Genomic DNA, 17,169 nt, shown 5'->3' with positions numbered 1-17,169 from the left:
AGGTCCACTTGTTGTGTGCTTGAATTTGGGTGTTCCTCTCCTCTTTCCCCTTGCCCATAAACTCTTTCTCGCAAAGTACAACAATTCCACATAAGGACATTCAATATTGGAAGTTCATGGCTTAGTCTTTGTGTTTGCTTATTCTTTATTTGGTATTTCATATGAAAAATATATGAATAAGGCCTTTTTTAATTGTTATTATAGTGAATGGTTAAACCATTTGTAATGTGATATGAAGGCTCAAAAGAGGCCCAAGACCCACATGAAAGATTAACTTAAAAGATACCTCGGAGAGGTGAATGATCCTCCTTCACTTTGCATCTCTAAAGATTAACTTAAAAGAGACCTCGGAGGTGAATGATCCTCCTTCACTTTGCATCTCTACTACTTTTGATTAATCTTAAACTTTGATCTCATATATTGAAGCTCAAGCATGCTTATGCTTGCACTCTTCTTACATATGTGCCAATGAAAAAGCTCACATTTCTTTTGCTCTTCTAAGGGTTCTTAGGGTTTGTTCGATTGTAAGAACATTCAAACTTTTATAATAATAGTAGTAGGCTGTGGTTTTATCTATGCTTGGTGTGAGGCAGCTCAAGAACACAAGAAGGCCACTATAGCTCGCCGACTCACCACCTTCGGAACACTCACAAGCACAAGGGGCACCACCAGCTTCTCTAGCTGGAAAGAAAAATCTCTCTCTTTCTCTCTCTACCACCCAGAGATACCCAAAGAAAGGTAGTTTCAACAGCTCACATATCTTATTATAAAAGCCTTTTATCTGTCAGCAAGGCTAAGCCACTCACATATCATCAACACAAACCCTGTTTGTCCATCTACAAGGGGTGATCCATCACCATAGATTTTATTAATTGACAAACTTCAACCCACTCTTCCTCACACTCTCCTTTTATCACACACTCACAGCAAACAACTCACACACACACTGCCCACAGCTTCTCTTGGTCTCACACCAGAAGTCTCGAAACAAGGCAGCTACTACTTCTCTTCCTCTGCAGCTGTGCTGTCTGCCAGTTACCACAAAGCTCTCCTCGATTCTTCCAAAGCTCCCGCTCTCTGTGCCTGCAGACCACCAGCTTCTCTGTCTACCCGATCACTCGCCAGGCCTCTCTTTACTACAAGGCGGTTACTTCACACTTCTTTCACACCTGCAGAGCCTCTGCAAGGTGGCTACTCACCAGCAACTGCTCCAATGCCAAGCCCCCGTCTCTTTCCCACAGACAGTGCCCCACTAGCAGCTGCACCTAGCCACACGAACCCTTGCAGCTCCTCTACATCACGCTCCCTTCACACCAGACCGTCGCTTCCCACAAGTCGACGCCTTCAGTCAGCCACCAGCCGCACACGTCTTGACGCCGTCTGTGCAGCGTCCAAAGCGACTCTCTGCAAAGCGACCCCCAGTACACACGGCATCTCTATCAGCCTCAGCTCGTCCAACAGCTTCGCAAGGCGACCACCTTCCCACAGATGGCAACCCCGTCTCTGCAGCAAGCATCCTCCTCTTCTCGTTGGCGACCCAGGGTCTCTCCCTCGCCTGTGCAAGGCCCTCTCTCAAAGCGGCTCCCTTACTTCGTCTTGCTTCTGCAGCAACTCCATTAGGCGACCGACCGCACAAGCACCCGCCCCCACTGGCTCCTTTCTCTCCTGCTTGTGGCTGCACACCGCTCCCCTATCCTTCACACACAAGCACCCGCCCCCACTGGCTCCTTTCTCTCCTGCTTGTGGCTGCACACCGCTCCCCTATCCTTCACACACACACCAGGCGGCTTTTTTTTTCTCTCTGTAACAACCTCGCTCCTCGCTAGATGCTTCCTCTTCCCCCAGCGGCTACCATCTCTTTCTCTCCTCTCTTCTAGACGTCGAGGTGGCGGCCCAAGAAAGCTTCCAAGTGGCCATTTAATTACTGGCCACTTGTATTACATTTTAATTAATTTTTTTTGAGTATTAAAATGATGGTTAGCCATGCTACTCCTCTCTTCTTTTCCATGTACTTCGGGTTATCACACCCAGCCCATAACCTTCCAAAATTATGTGAGAGTTGCCCATAGCCTCGTCATCAGCATCATTATTTCCAAACACATCCATTGTCCAGTCGGTGCCCTACTTTTAGCAACCATCCGTACACCACACCGTTGCTATAAAACTTTCAAATCCCAGCATTTGCTCCCAAAAAAAGACACGTGCATATACCGACTCACTGTAAAACCACTCGGCCTGTACACTTGCCAGGGCATTCAGGGTAAAGTTTTATTGCACACCACGCATCCCATATGTACACGGACTCAAAACACCTTTACAAAAAAATGCCTGACATACTTTGCCCAACCCCCAGCCTGCTGAATCATTCATGATCAGCAGTAAAAAGCATTTCAAGACCTAAATTCATATCCAAAAACTGCCCTTCATCTGAAATTACATCTTCAGACACTGCATCCTGCACAATCACCATCAAACGTGCATAATACTTCTTTAGCCTGTATCCATTTACCCTGGAAGCATGTAAAGTCCCATCTAAATCTGCCAATTGATAGGTGCCATTTGCAAATCCTTGCATCACCAAGAAGGGTCCTTCCCACTTAATTTGAAACTTCTTATGAAAGGCATTATCCAGCCTGCTATTATAACGTAATACCAAGTCATCCTTCATAATTCCTTTGCTTTTAATCTTCTTGTTGAACTTCTCCAGCATCCTTGCCTGCATATCCTCATAATGCTTCAAAGCATTATCCGTGTTCAGCTGTGCTTCTTGTAAATATAACAGCTGCTCTTTAAGGGCATCTTTAGGTTCTTCCAAAAGCTTTTCCAACATTTTCACAGCTGGTATCTCCACCTCAATAGGCAATAAGGCTTCCTTTCCATAGACAAGATGAAATGGAGTGAAACCCGTACCAGTTTTAATTGCTGTCCTGTATGCCCACAAGGCAGCAGGCAACTCCAGATCCCAATTCTTGCCTTGTTGCTCTGTCACCTTAGATAAAATCTTGATCAATTCACCATTAAAATGCTCATTCAGGCCATTACACTGTGGATAGTAAGGTGTGGTAAAATTGCGACTGATCTTCATCTTTGTACACAAATAGTCCATAAGCTCTGCTCTAAAACCTCGACCCTGATCAGAAAGCAATTCCAATGGCACACCAAACTTACAGCAGATATCGTGATATACAAACTTTGCTACCTCCTTAGCAGTAATTTGTTTCACTGCCTTTACTTCTGCCCATCTAGAAAGGTAATCAACTGCAGTCAAGATGTAGCACTTCCCTCGGCTAGTAATAGGCGATGGTCCCACAGCATCAATTCCCCATTTTTCAAAAACATCACAAGCAAGAATTGTCTTCCTCATTTCACGCTTTAATATCCGTCTACTATGAGCTTGGCATTGTTTGCATGACCTGCACCAATGATTAACATCCTTATGAACACTTGGCCATACATAACCTTCCTGTAATACCTTATGCAAGGTAATCTTTGAGGCAAAATGTCCACCGCATGCTCCTTCATGGTTTTCCTTAAGAATTTTGTAGATTTCTTCCTTCCAAGGTACCCGTCCGCATTATCAAATCAATTCCTTTCAAATACAAAGCATCACCAACCATCACATACCTTGCAGCTTTCCTGATGAAACCATATTTTTTTGATTTTTCAATACCATTAGGAATCATCCCTGTTAACAAAAACTCCTCAACATCCTGTAAATTCTCCCTGCCACAATAAAATGATGCATGAGCTTTAAGAACAAAAACTTCACCAATCATTCCCTGGGCGCTGCATAAGCCTCCTCATTATGGCCTCGATCCACATGCTTAAGACTCCAAGCTTCAAATTCCTTCAACAGACATTTAATCTTGAAACACATTTCTTTGAGTAACATATTCTTTGACTTCCAAACTCCCAATACCTGTTTTACCACGAGCAATGCATCTCCTCGAATGCGAATCCTGTGTACACCATGCTTCAAGCATATTTGCAATCCAACTTCCAAAGTCAGATACTCTGCTTCATTGTTGCTATGTGCATCTACCTTAACACCCTTTTTAAAAACAAGGCAACCCTGTGGATCATAAAGCACCAAACCTACTGAGGCTGCATCATGGCTTTTCCTGTAAGAACCATCAAAATATAATAAGTGTGCATTCACCAACTCAGCCGCATCCTCAACTGGCTTCTTGATGGTCTCCTCCTTTATAAGAAGAGGACTCTCCTTATATGTCAGTAGATCAGCTAAGGTAGCCCTGGTACTCTCCTCCACCAAGAATGAGAAAGTAAACTCCTGCAACTCAATCACCCACTTCATCATAGCCTTAGATAAATTTGTGCCATTTATCAACTGAGGCAAAAAAGTGTAGCTCGTCAAAAACACAAAGGGGTGGGGCAACAAGTAATGGCGGAACCGCCTACATGCATAAAGTACACTAACCATAACAAGTTCCACCTCTAATAACAACCTTTCTCTGGCAAGTTTTACTCTGCTAGCACAGTAGATTGGTTGCATATAATGTGATTCTTTCCTCTTTTGTAACAACATAGCTCCAATTGCATCTTCACCTACTGAAGGATTGACATAAAATACCTGTTCCCAGTTAGGCGCCTGCATTGTAGGAATAGCTCCCAACACTTCTTTCACTTTTTGGAAAACAACCTCACACTCCTCTTTCAATGCAAAGGATCATGCTTTGCTGCTTGCTGCAAAGGATATAACAACTGTGAAGATAGATAAATGAATCGAGCCATATACTTCACCTTTTGCACAAAAGTAGCCAGTTGCCTTGTATTCTTTGGTGTAGGAAGAAGAAGAAGAGACTTGACTTTATCAGGATCTGGATCAATACCATTCTATGAAACAACATGGCCCAAGATCTTCACCCTCGGTTGAGCCAAAAAACACTTTTTTGGATTTAATTGACCACCACACTCATCATAACGCTGAAAAACTATAGCCAGCTTATCACAATGCTCTTGCCTAGAGCTGTATATACAAAAATCATCAATAAAATCCTTCACAAACTTGTTTAAAAAAGGAGATAATATCCAATTTGCCCTTCTCTGATAGTAGGTTGGTCCATTCATCAATCCAAAAGGAAGAACTTTGTAGCAGAAACATCCCCACGGTGTAATGAAAGTCATCTTGCGTTGATCTTCTTCTGCAATCTTTAACTGGAAATAACCTGAATACCCATCACAAACACTATACCTTTCATATCCAGCTACTACAGTATCCAAAATCTCATCCAAAAAAGGTAGGGGGTAAGAATCCTTCTTTGTAGCAGCATTCAAAGACTTGAAATCCACACATATACGCCACCTGCCATCTTTCTTTGGACTCACCACTGTAGGACTTACCCACTCAGTTGTATCCACTGGTGTAATGAAACCTGCACTCAACAGCTTATCAACTTCCTCTCTCAGGGCCTGCATTTGTTCTCGTCCCATCCTGCGAAGCTTCTGCCTAACTGTTTTTACTCCTTCTTTCAATTCAATCCTTAAATCTAGCCCTTTAAATCCTTGAATCTCCTTATAAGAAGTGATGAACAATTCTGGAAAATGCGACAGCATATTAACATATCTAACCTTTTCTCCACTCGAGAGATTCGAACTCAGCATTCCTTCAACCAGCTCCTGCTTCTTCTTCACTTCTATCTTTGGCTGCATTAATTCCTCGATCACTTAATATGACCCCATAGTATCTTCTCCCTCAGCACCCACTTCATGCACTTCTTTATCTTCATTACCTTGTTGCTCTGATATTAGGAAAGCCACATCTGCCTCTTCTCCACTAGAAGCAGTGGTCGATGAATCTATCTCTGATTCAGAAGTAGTGGTGGTAGTTTCCTCTTCACTCGAATCCTGTGGTCTCTCCCACACATCATTCAAAGATCTCCTACTATGCATCTCAAAAGATTTTTTATTACCCTGCTTATTATGCAAAGAAATGGTCCCATACCTCCAGTCCTGTACTGCACCCACCACTCGCAACCAGGGTCGTCCAAGAATAATTGGAAAAGCACCAAGACCCGCATGCATCACATGAAAATCTACAGTAGCTTTAACATTAAAAGCTTCAATTTCCAATTCCTTTATCATAGCAAGACATTTTACCTTTTGATGATTAGCCATCCTGATTCGAAAACCAGAAACCCTAGACACCCTCAAGCCTGACTGCTCCACACATGATTGGGTAATCACACAGATTTGAGCTCCTCCATCTATATAGGCCTGACCAAGGTTCCTACCTTTACTCCACACCTCCACAATAGGGCAAATATCTGGAAGCTCTTCTAAAGATAGTACTTTAACTGACCTCTTCTCTGACTCCTTTTCCATTGGATTCACAAGTCTCTTCCATTGCCTTCTCAATTTTGGCACCATCTCTACCAACTGCCCAAAGGTGATGTTTGCCTTCCTGTTCACCAAATCAGATTTCAAGTCATAGCTGGTTTGCCCATCCCCCAATGGGAAGTCTGACACCTGGAACCTTCTACGAGGCTTCCATTTCCTTTTGGCTTTCACATCTTCTCCTTCCTGCTGCTTCCCCTTCTTACGGCTGGGTCCAGCCACCCCTTTTCCTTCTCTTTCATCCGTTGTGCGCTTGCCAACAGGCATCACATCCCCTTCTTCTCTCACCTGAACATTCTCCAGAGTAACCACATTCATGACCTTTGCCTTCCCCTTCTCCTCAGCTGTGATTCCACTGGGACCTGCTTGATCCCTGATATCAATACCATAGTCATTTGACTTGTCAGGTAACTGTGAAGGTAGTGGGTACATATCACCACCCATTCGCTGAGGCTTATCACAATAAATCTGTACTCAGATGACCAAGCTCACCACAGTTCCAGCATGTAGGGATGAAACGACGGCCCCTACCACGACCACGTCCATATCCTGCTTGTCCATCTCCCCCTTCATGATTATTGCCTCAGCCTCTACCACGTCCACCACCTGTACTTCCCATTAAATTTAAGCTAAAATTCTTCATAAGATCAACCATTTGTTTCATATCCTGTCGCAATCCCTCATCAGAACCTGCAGGAACCATAGGTACTCCTTGACTAGCTTGTGGCACCATCTGCATAGCTTGGGCTTCAGAGGGCTTCATCCTCTCAATCACTGCATTCATGGGTGTAGCCTCCACTCTACGAATCTCCGGCTATGCTGCAACTGGAATCATCCCCAGCTGATTCATCCGTTGCAACTTCCAATCTTTTGATTTAGCAATTTCCACCGCATCCTCAAAAGACCTGGGCTTCTTCAATTCCACTTTCCAGCGAATACTCCTCTTAAGCCCGGCCACAAACTTGTTTTTCTTCATCATGTCAGGCGGCACCTGGTCTTCCCCTAAAGCCCTGCATAGAGTTTCCCATAGCAAAGAAAATTTCTTCATATAATCATCTAATGATTCAAACTCACCTTGTGTCAGAGCTTGCACCTCATGCCAAACCTTGTCGGGGTCTTCCACCTTCTTGAACCTGTTGCTAAGTGCTGTCTTTAATCCATTCTCAGTCATATCAAGATGTGGAACAGCAACCCTCAATGACTCCTCATAAGCCCTGTACCAGGTCCTTGCATCCCCTTTCAAATAAATGCTTAGTAGCCGCAACACCTGTACCGACTCATTAATATGGTTGCTTATGCATGCAACCTCCATTCTTTCCAAGAAATCTGCCACATCCTCATTAGGGCTACCATAAAACTCTGGATAAGACATCATTTTAACCCCCACACTTCACCTCAGATCCAAGAAAACCTTCCCTGAAACTCTCGACTCCTAGGGCCTACACCCTGATAAACTGAAGGAAATAGCAGAGCTATCCTCAGTCAAAACAATGCCAGAGCAACTCCTCAGTGGGGGCACCAGAAAGATGTGAGGTAGCTCAAGAACACAAGAAGGCCACTATAGCTTGCCGACTCACCACCTTCGGAACACTCACAAGCACAAGGGACACCACCAGCTTCTCTAGCTGGAAAGAAAAATCTCTCTCTTTCTCTCTCTACCACCCAGAGATACCCAAAGAAATGCAGTTTCAACAACTCACATATCTTATTATAAAAGCCTTTTATCTGTCAGCAAGGCTAAGCCACTCACATATCATCAACACAAACCCTGTTTGTCCATCTACAAGGGGTGATCCATCACCATAGATTTTATTAATTGACAAACTTCAACCCACTCTTCCTCACACTCTCCTTTTATCACACACTCATAGCAAACAACTCACACACACACTGCCCACAGCTTCTCTTGGTCTCACACCAGAAGTCTCGAAACAAGGCAGCTACTACTTCTCTTCCTCTGCAGCTGTGCTGTCTGCCAGTTACCACAAAGCAGGCCAATCTTTACTACAAGGCGGTTACTTCAAACCTTCTTTCATGCCTGGAGAGCCTCTGCAAGGTGGCTACTCACCAGCAACTGCTCCAACGCCAAGCCCCCGTCTCTTTCCCACAAACGGCGCCCCACCAGCAGCAGCTGCGCCTAGCCACACGAACCCTTGGCAGCTCCTCTACATCACGCTCCCTTCACACCAGCCCGTTGCTTCCCACAAGTCGACGCCTTCTGTCAGCCACCAGCCGCACACATCTTGACGCCAGCTATCTGCTGCAGTGTCCAAAGTGACTCTCTGCAAAGCGACCCCCAGTACACACGGCGTCTCTATCAGCCTCAGCTCGTCCAACAGCTTCGCAAGGCGACCACCTTCCCACAGACGGCAACCCCGTCTCTGCACAGCAAGCGTCCTCCTCTTCTCGTCGGCGACCCAGGGTCTCTCCCTCGCCTGTGCAAGGCCCTCTCTCAAAGCGGCTCCCTTACTTCGTCTCGCTTCTGCAGCAACTCCATCAGGCGACCGACCGCACAAGCACCCGCCCCCACTGGCTCCTTTCTCTCCTGCTTGTGGCTGCACACCGCTCCCCTATCCTTCACACACACACCAGGCGGCTTTTTTCTCTCTCTGTAACAACCTCGCTGCTCGCCAGCATGGATTTCATTCACGTGATCACGTTAACCGCGAAGTGGTAATAACACTAGTTAATAACACTCTCACACACTTGTTAATATCATAGATATTCACCAACCGGTATAAACTTGCTATCCCGGTTTTCCCGGTGGGCTACTAGCTTGGCCCGGCGGGCCACTGTTTAGCCCGGCGGGTTACTTATCTAGCCCGGCGGGCCTTTTTTTGCGCCAAAAACTTGGCTGTTTTGGAGGGACCTATATAAAGGGTTTCCCCTCACTTCCAAATGTGCTTTACCAAAGCACTTGGGTGGCTCACCTCAGGCTAAAAGACACAAGAGGTGAGTATAAATATTCTGGATTTTTGTTTGAAGCTTGTTAATAATATTTTGTATTTTATAAGATTTTGATTGTAAATGGTTTATCGTATTTGTTACGTGGACTAGCAATGTCTCCTCTTGGGTGGTCTACTCGAGTGCCAATTGGTCTGGGTAGGAGCTTCCCTAGAGGAGGGTATAGGTGGTGAGATGTTCGGGACATCATCTCTATCTAGGGATGGATTGCCTCAAATGCATCTCACCAAACGTTTGGTTTCTTTAGGTCGACTAGCAATACCTCCTCTTGGGTGGTCTACTCGAGTGCCATTTGGTCTGGGTAGAAGCTTCTCTAGAGGAGGATATAGGTGGTGAGATGTTCGGGACATCATCTCTATTTAGGGATGGATTGTCTCAAATGCATCTCACCAAACGTTTGATTTCTTTAGGTCGACTAGCAATACCTCCTCTTGGGTGGTCTACTCGAGTGCCATTTGGTCTGGGTAGGAGCTTCTCTAGAGGAGGATATAGGTGGTGAGATGTTCCGGACATCATCTCTATTTAGGGATGGATTGCCTCAAATGCATCTCACCAAACGTTCGGTTGCATTGGCAAGAAGTGGGTTTTAGACTTTATAATTGCATATTTTAGTTTTACTCAAGCTGTTTTGGATCTCAAATCTTGCATGATTGTTGTTTAGGTGTTACAATGGTTGCTTCTAATTACGGCACATCAACCCAACGAAGCAACAGACCATTAGAAACTAGTGGAGTTTCCTTGCAACGAGATATGACAGCACAAACTTTGAATGTTGCGTCTCAAAGTGGCAAGAGGAGGAGCGGAGGAAAATCACCGGGACCTGAATGGCAATTTGCTTCCAATCTTTCTAGATTTGTCGAATGGAAGTGTAATTTTTGTGGCTTGGTAAAATCTGGGGGTGCTCCCAGAATAAGGGAGCATTTGCTTGGCACTAGCACAAAAAATCCCGGAGGTAAATGCAAGGGTGCAGGAGCTGATGATGCTGCAAAGCGCCTTAGAGCTTTGATAAGTAAACAAGCATCACAAAACAAGAGGCCCAATCTCTGTGCAAGAAATCACCAATCGCCAAATTTGGCAGCATCAAGTGGAGGGATCTCCAACCAAGGAGTGACTCCAACACATACTACTTGCGAAAATGACACCCAAGGTCCAGATGTCTCAATACCGATGGATGCATCTCCTGAGTTTTAGGTGGGTATGTCTCGTACCAGACAAACTAATCTAGTTGACAGCTTTCGTGCCACTGCTTTAGAGGATGCTCAACTTGCTTTAGCGAAAGCGATCTTCTTTACTGGTTCTTCATTGTCTATGGTCACGAAAGATTCATGGAAGATGGCTTGGAAGAAGATTGGAGAATATGGACCTGGGTTTTGTCCACCAACTTATCACCACATGCGAAATCAATTACTTGACAAGTGCTATGACAACACACGGGAAAGCGTTCAAAGACTCATAATTGACACCACAAATCAGTCTGGATGCACAATTGTCAGTGATGGTTGGTCGAATGCCCAAAGACGTCCATTGATAAATGTAATGTTGGTATGTCCTCGTGGGGAATGCTTTATCAAAGCTGTTGATAGCTCCGGGGAAATTAAATCTGGTCAATTTATCGCCGATATCATTGGTGATGCTATCGACCAAGTTGGGTCTGAAAATGTGCTTCAAGTGATTATGGATAATGCAGCTAATTGTCGAGCAGCAGGTCGTATGTTGGAATCTCGATTTTCCAATATCTATACATTTGGTTGTAACACTCATAGCCTTAACTTGGTGTTACAAGATTGGTACAAAAATGCTGATACAGAGTGGTTCAAGGAGATTATCGATAGTGCAAGTAAGATTGTCAAATTTGTGCTCAAACGGCAACGTGTTTTAGATATGTATCGTCAACGCATGGAAACTATGCTAAAGTTGCCTTGTGAAACCAGATTTTGCACTAATTTTTATATGCTTCAATCTCTCCTAAGAAATAGGAATGCAGTCATGGAAACCTTTGTGTGTGCTGGCTTCTCTGAGTGGGAGGTTGACCAGTCCGAAAAGGTTAAAGAAAAGGTGAGGTACATGCGATCTTTGATATCGGATCGTAGTTTATGGGAGGAAGCAGCAGATTGTTATCATGTTATGATGCCAGTTATGCTTGCTTTGCGCCAGTTGGATTCTAGATTGCCAAATATCGGGAAGGTTTGGATGGCGTGGTGGTCCATTCAAGAAAGCCTCGCAAACCCAGAGGAGCCCACTAAAACTGTTGTCAAGCATTGGAGTCCTCCATTCACCAGAGCAAGGAGAAATATCTTGGCCAAGTATGTAAGCGCTCGGTGGGTAGGAGCACATAGTCCATTGCATAGTGTTGCATATTGTCTTGACCCAGAATACTGGCATATGGACGTGAATGCCCTAGATGAGGAGGTAATCGATGATTTCTATGATGTTGTGGAGCGATTTTATGAAGGTCCAGATGAGCAAGCAACAGCGGTAATTGAGCTAACCAAGTATAAATTGAAAGAAGGTAGATTTGCCTTGGAGTTTGTGCAAAAGCTTGCTAAGGAACAGCCTGCTTGGAAATGGTGGATGTTGAATGGGGGAAGTGTTCCAACTTTGCGACGCTTAGCTGTGAGAGTGCTTGCGCAATGTGCTTCAAATTCTAGTTCTGAACGTAATTGGAGCAGTTACAAGTATGTGCATTCTATTAGCAGAAATCGTTTATTGAGTGATAGAGCTGAGAAGTTGGTGTATATGTATTGTAATGATAAATTGGTGAAGTCAATTGAGTCAGATGATTACAACGAAGAGATGCCTAAGTGGACATATGACATTACTCAGGATGAGTATGATGCAGAAGAGAATGGAGATGTAGAGCCTAATGTCCCACATACGAGCGATAACTTGTGCTTTATTGAAGAGATAGAAGAAAACTTGCAACCCGATTTTGGTGTTAGTAAAGCCACCCGCAGACGCTCCTCACGTTTGATGTAATCATGTTAGTTTTGACACACTCCAATGTAATCCGTCTTGCAACAACTGGATATCAAACATGTTGGTGAACATTTTAGAGAGAATGGTTTTTAGTCATGTCATGTTAAACTTAGAATACGAAATCATGTTAGTTTTGACACACTAAAATGTAATCCGTCTTGCAACAACTGGATATCAAACATGTTGGTGATCAATTTAGAGAGTATGGTTTTTAGTCATGTCATGTTAAACTTAGAATACGAAATCATGTTAGTTTTGAGACACTCTAAAGTAATCCATCTTGCAACAACTGGATATCAAACATGTTAGTGTCAATTTAGAGAGTATGGTTTTTAGTCATGTCATGTTAAACTTAGAATACGAAATCATGTTAGTTTTGACACACTCCAAAGTAATCCGTCTTGCAACAACTGGATATCAAACATGTTAGTGTCAATTTAGAGAGTATGGTTTTTAGTCATGTCATGTTAAACTTAGAATACGAAATCATGTTAGTTTTGAGACACTCCAAAGTAATCCGTCTTGCAACAACTGGATATCAAACATGTTAGTGTCAATTTAGAGAGTATGGTTTTTAGTCATGTCATGTTAAACTTAGAATACGAAATCATGTTAGTTTTGACACACTCCAATGTAATCCGTCTTGCAACAACTGGATATCAAACATGTTAGTGTCAATTTAGAGAGTATGGTTTTTAGTCATGTCATGTTAAACTTAGAGTACGAAATCATGTTAGTTTTGAGACACTCCAAAGTAATCCGTCTTGCAACAACTGGATATCAAACATGTTAGTGTCAATTTAGAGAGTATGGTTTTTAGTCATGTCATGTTAAACTTAGAATACGAAATCATGTTAGTTTTGACACACTCCAATGTAATCCGTCTTGCAACAACTGGATATCAAACATGTTGGTGATCAATTTAGAGAGTATGGTTTTTAGTCATGTCATGTTAAACTTAGAATACGAAATCATGTTAGTTTTGAGACACTCCAAAGTAATCCGTCTTGCAACAACTGGATATCAAACATGTTAGTGTCAATTTAGAGAGTATGGTTTTTAGTCATGTCATGTTAAACTTAGAATACGAAATCATGTTAGTTTTGACACACTCCAAAGTAATCTGTGTGCATGTGTTTGTGTGTGTGCGAGAGAGAGAGAGAGAGAGAGAGAGAGAGAGAGAGAGAGAGAGAGATAGAGAGAGAGCATTGGAAATCTTTTGAACAAAGTTGCCGAATCTTGTTAAATTCCAGGGTTGCATTTAAGAGAGAGATAAGTTTAAATGCGGCTCTAACTCGCCCATGTGTCGTGCATTGGTCAACCGATCATAGTCGGCACCCAATTTAAAACATATATACAAATTTTTGTGAAATTCTTTGCCGCACAAAGCACACGTAGTACTGTTGACCATGTGTTGCAAAAGACAGGTCAAGTGGTACATGTGCCCACATGGGACAGTGTAGTGGCCAGACCATGAGTGAAAGAAACTATAACAAATAGGGCATGGTCCGCCACTTTCGTGCCCATGTAGAGGTGGTTGCTCCAAACTATTCGGGTGTTCAAATGCCGTCATAGGAGAGTTTGCATGGCCTTGCTCCTCCATTTGCGTTATGCGTCTCTTCAAGAGCTTGTTCTCTCTTAGTATATCTCTAGCGCTTGAACTTTCAGGTGCTTGCCCGCGCTCTGGTGCTGCTTCCGTCTGTTGAGGGCCTTGGGTGCCTCTAATTTGGTTGATTTGAGTTTGAAGCTCATCAACCGTGTGATGAACTTCCATTGAGGCTCCGAGAATGGCCAGTTGCAACTCATCTCGAGGCATAGTGATTGACTCACTCCGAATGTCTTCCACATGTAGATGAGGAGGTCGAGAGCTAAAGTCTACAACTGAATTCTGCACAAATTGTGCATATAGCATTTTAGCAAACCAGAGGGGACAGTCACCGTGATGCATGGGTTGGGCCATGACATCCACAAAAATGCGCTCCGCATGCTCGATAATTAAAGGAACACTACATTGTGTCAGCTTCAAGCGCCCTTTTTTTATGGCATCATTGGAGACGTCAGGCCAGATGCTCTTGACCATCTCTTTGGACACATTCTTGTTTACTTGGGCATACTGTAATCCATGGGCCGGTGCCCATTTGGAGGTGCGTCCGGCAATACGTGCCGCATCATTCACAGTGCCACTGCCCGACATTTGCTTTAAGCGTTCAAATGCCTTCTTTGCGGCTTCATTATTATCAGCCATCTGAGAAAAAGTATGTATACACTTTAAGTTTATAGAATCAATGTTAATTTAGGAATAGCTTTAAAGTTATTTTTAGATGTTAGGTATAAGTTTATAAAATCAATGTTTATTTACTGCAAACTTGTTATTTTCAAATACTCAGAGAGAGAGAGAGAGAGAGAGAGAGAGAGAATTGGGATCAAAATAATATTTAACAATTGGGACCAAAATAGTGTCAGTCGATTAAAGGCAGGTCATGGAATAGATAGCCAACCAAAACATATCATTTACAAGAGGCTTTATAATAAGTGTGGTGTCATCTCAGATAGTGGACGTAAGCATGCAGCAGGTGACACTTCCAAATTCTTCAATTGCTCCTCAAAATCTGCCATGGTCTTCCTATCTTCCTTTGATGGCGTCATATAGGCAGCCGTCCATTCCTTAATCAAATTTGTGTGGATGGCAGTTTTACCCACCCACGGCACTTTGGTCATTTCTGCAAACTCAGCACAAAATAATGTAAACTTTTCAATCACCCAAGCCAAGCAGAAGACATCTGATGCCTTGCTCCATGGACAAGGGGACCTTACATCTGCGAGCTCAGGGGCTCTCCAGGGGCGTTGATCGTGCTCTGCTTTGTTGGCGATATTTGTGGGTTTGAACTCAATCCCATCCCTCAATGCAAGACCCCAGTCAATGATGCCTACCCGTGGCACCCCTTCTTTGGTGAAATCTATCATTATATTCCAGGGGTGGCAATCATTGTGGATGATCCCTTCAGCATGTGCAAAGGCCATGGTATTCACAAGGGCACAGATAAGCTCGGGAGCATGAAAAATCAAAGACTTGTATCGCTCCATTTCATGAGGAGCCACTTGTTTTTTCTTGTATCTGTTGCCTTTGCCTGCAGCAAGCATGGAACTGAGGGTCCCCTTAGGAGGCGGAACACACTCCATTATATCTCCAAGACTTCCCCCATTAAAGAGGGGGAAGAGCAGTATCCATGGCTCCTTCCTTGTGTGCCCAATGGCGCGCACTATGCCCCTGTGGGTTAGGTCGATTGAAGCCTCCTGAGCAAAAGACTTCAATTGAGCCCTTCGGCTACCAAGGAATTGCTTTGCACAATAAGAAATGCCTTCTGGAAACCAGGAGACACCTTGAATATGGCATTTATGTACAACGCCGTACGATCCAGAGCCCATCTTCTTTTCTGTGATGATGGCCTCTGCAGGCAACCCAATTGTCATGCTGCAGTTAGTATTATGCTTTGTGCGCTGCAAGTGGGTGCCTTTAGAGACCTCACGTGCACCAGATGATAAATCTTCTTGTTCATCAGCAGGCCGGTCCAGCTCTTTGCGAGCTCTCTTGCTCAGGATAGCTTGGGTGTCTATGGCCTTTGCACGCTTGGACCTCTCTTTCTCTACCTTCCATTTTGTGTGGAAGTGCTCCAGCTTGGATTCATTTGTTTCCGCTGGTCTGTCGTCACCTAGGTCAACAGCGCATCTAGGCATGTTGCCCACAATGCTAGTAACAAAATGCTTGATGGCTGCTCCATCAGCACCCACATGGATATTTTTCACTGCGCGGACAACCTCACCTAATATTTGCTCAAATCGATTCCTATCAGACACAATACCCTCGATGTGATTAGGTGACAAGCAACTAATGAGGGTAACGAGTTTGATACGAATTGATTTCTTGATTTCAGGAGTAAGTGCAAGCGTCGCCATCAATCTGCACAATATAATTGACAAATAGTTGCAACATTTATAACCACAAAAAATGCTATTTGTAAGCTAACTAAGAGATTTCTACATCCAACACACTTATGACTCATGTCATGCAAACTAAATAATCACATTCATCGTCAAAAACAAACACAAAACACAAGTTTACGACTTAACTTGACGTCAGCAGACCTAGTCAGTATACCGACCATCTGCAGATATCGCATTAAGATGAAAACTATGGCACAAGTTAAATGCTTTGACACATCGTCAGCAGACCTAGTCAGTATACCGACCATCTGCAGATGACTATCAAACCAAATAACAAAAACAAACTTCACCACATAGCTTGGTGTCAGCAGACCTAGTCAGTAAACCGACCATCTGCAGATACCGTACTAAGTAGCAAAGCATCACACATGTCAAATGCTACGAGCGCACATCAGCAGACCTAGCCAGTAAACCGGCCATCTGCAGCGGGCTCTCAAAGCATTTAACAAAAACAAAGCCGCATTGTAACTTGGTAACTGCAAACCTAGTCAGTAAACCGACCATTTGCAGATACCGTGCCACAACGAAAACTTCTACATAAGTTAAATATTAAGAGTGCACATCAGCAGACCTAGCCAATCGCTCGGCCATCTGCAGCGGGCCTCTTAACATTTAACGACACATGCACATGCATCACAAACAACGTTAAACTTAAGCGTATGCAAAAAATTAAATGACACCAACACTTTTAACTTAAAAATTACCTCAAATTGATCACACTAGCACCACTGACACCAAGTACAAGGAAGATTCTGTGAACAGTGACCCCCTGGACCACCCTTTTATACCACAATATAGCCCGCCGGGTCGGGAGGCGGGCCCAGCGGGCTTCTGTGCGCCCGGCGGGCCCGACGGTCCAGACTTGTAGCCCGG

Source organism: Cibotium barometz, chromosome 10, assembly GCF_041138505.1.
Source record: "Cibotium barometz isolate CiBa-2024 chromosome 10, ASM4113850v1, whole genome shotgun sequence".
In the NCBI taxonomy this organism is placed as follows: domain Eukaryota; kingdom Viridiplantae; phylum Streptophyta; class Polypodiopsida; order Cyatheales; family Cibotiaceae; genus Cibotium; species Cibotium barometz.
Note: the sequence above shows the minus strand (reverse complement) of the source record.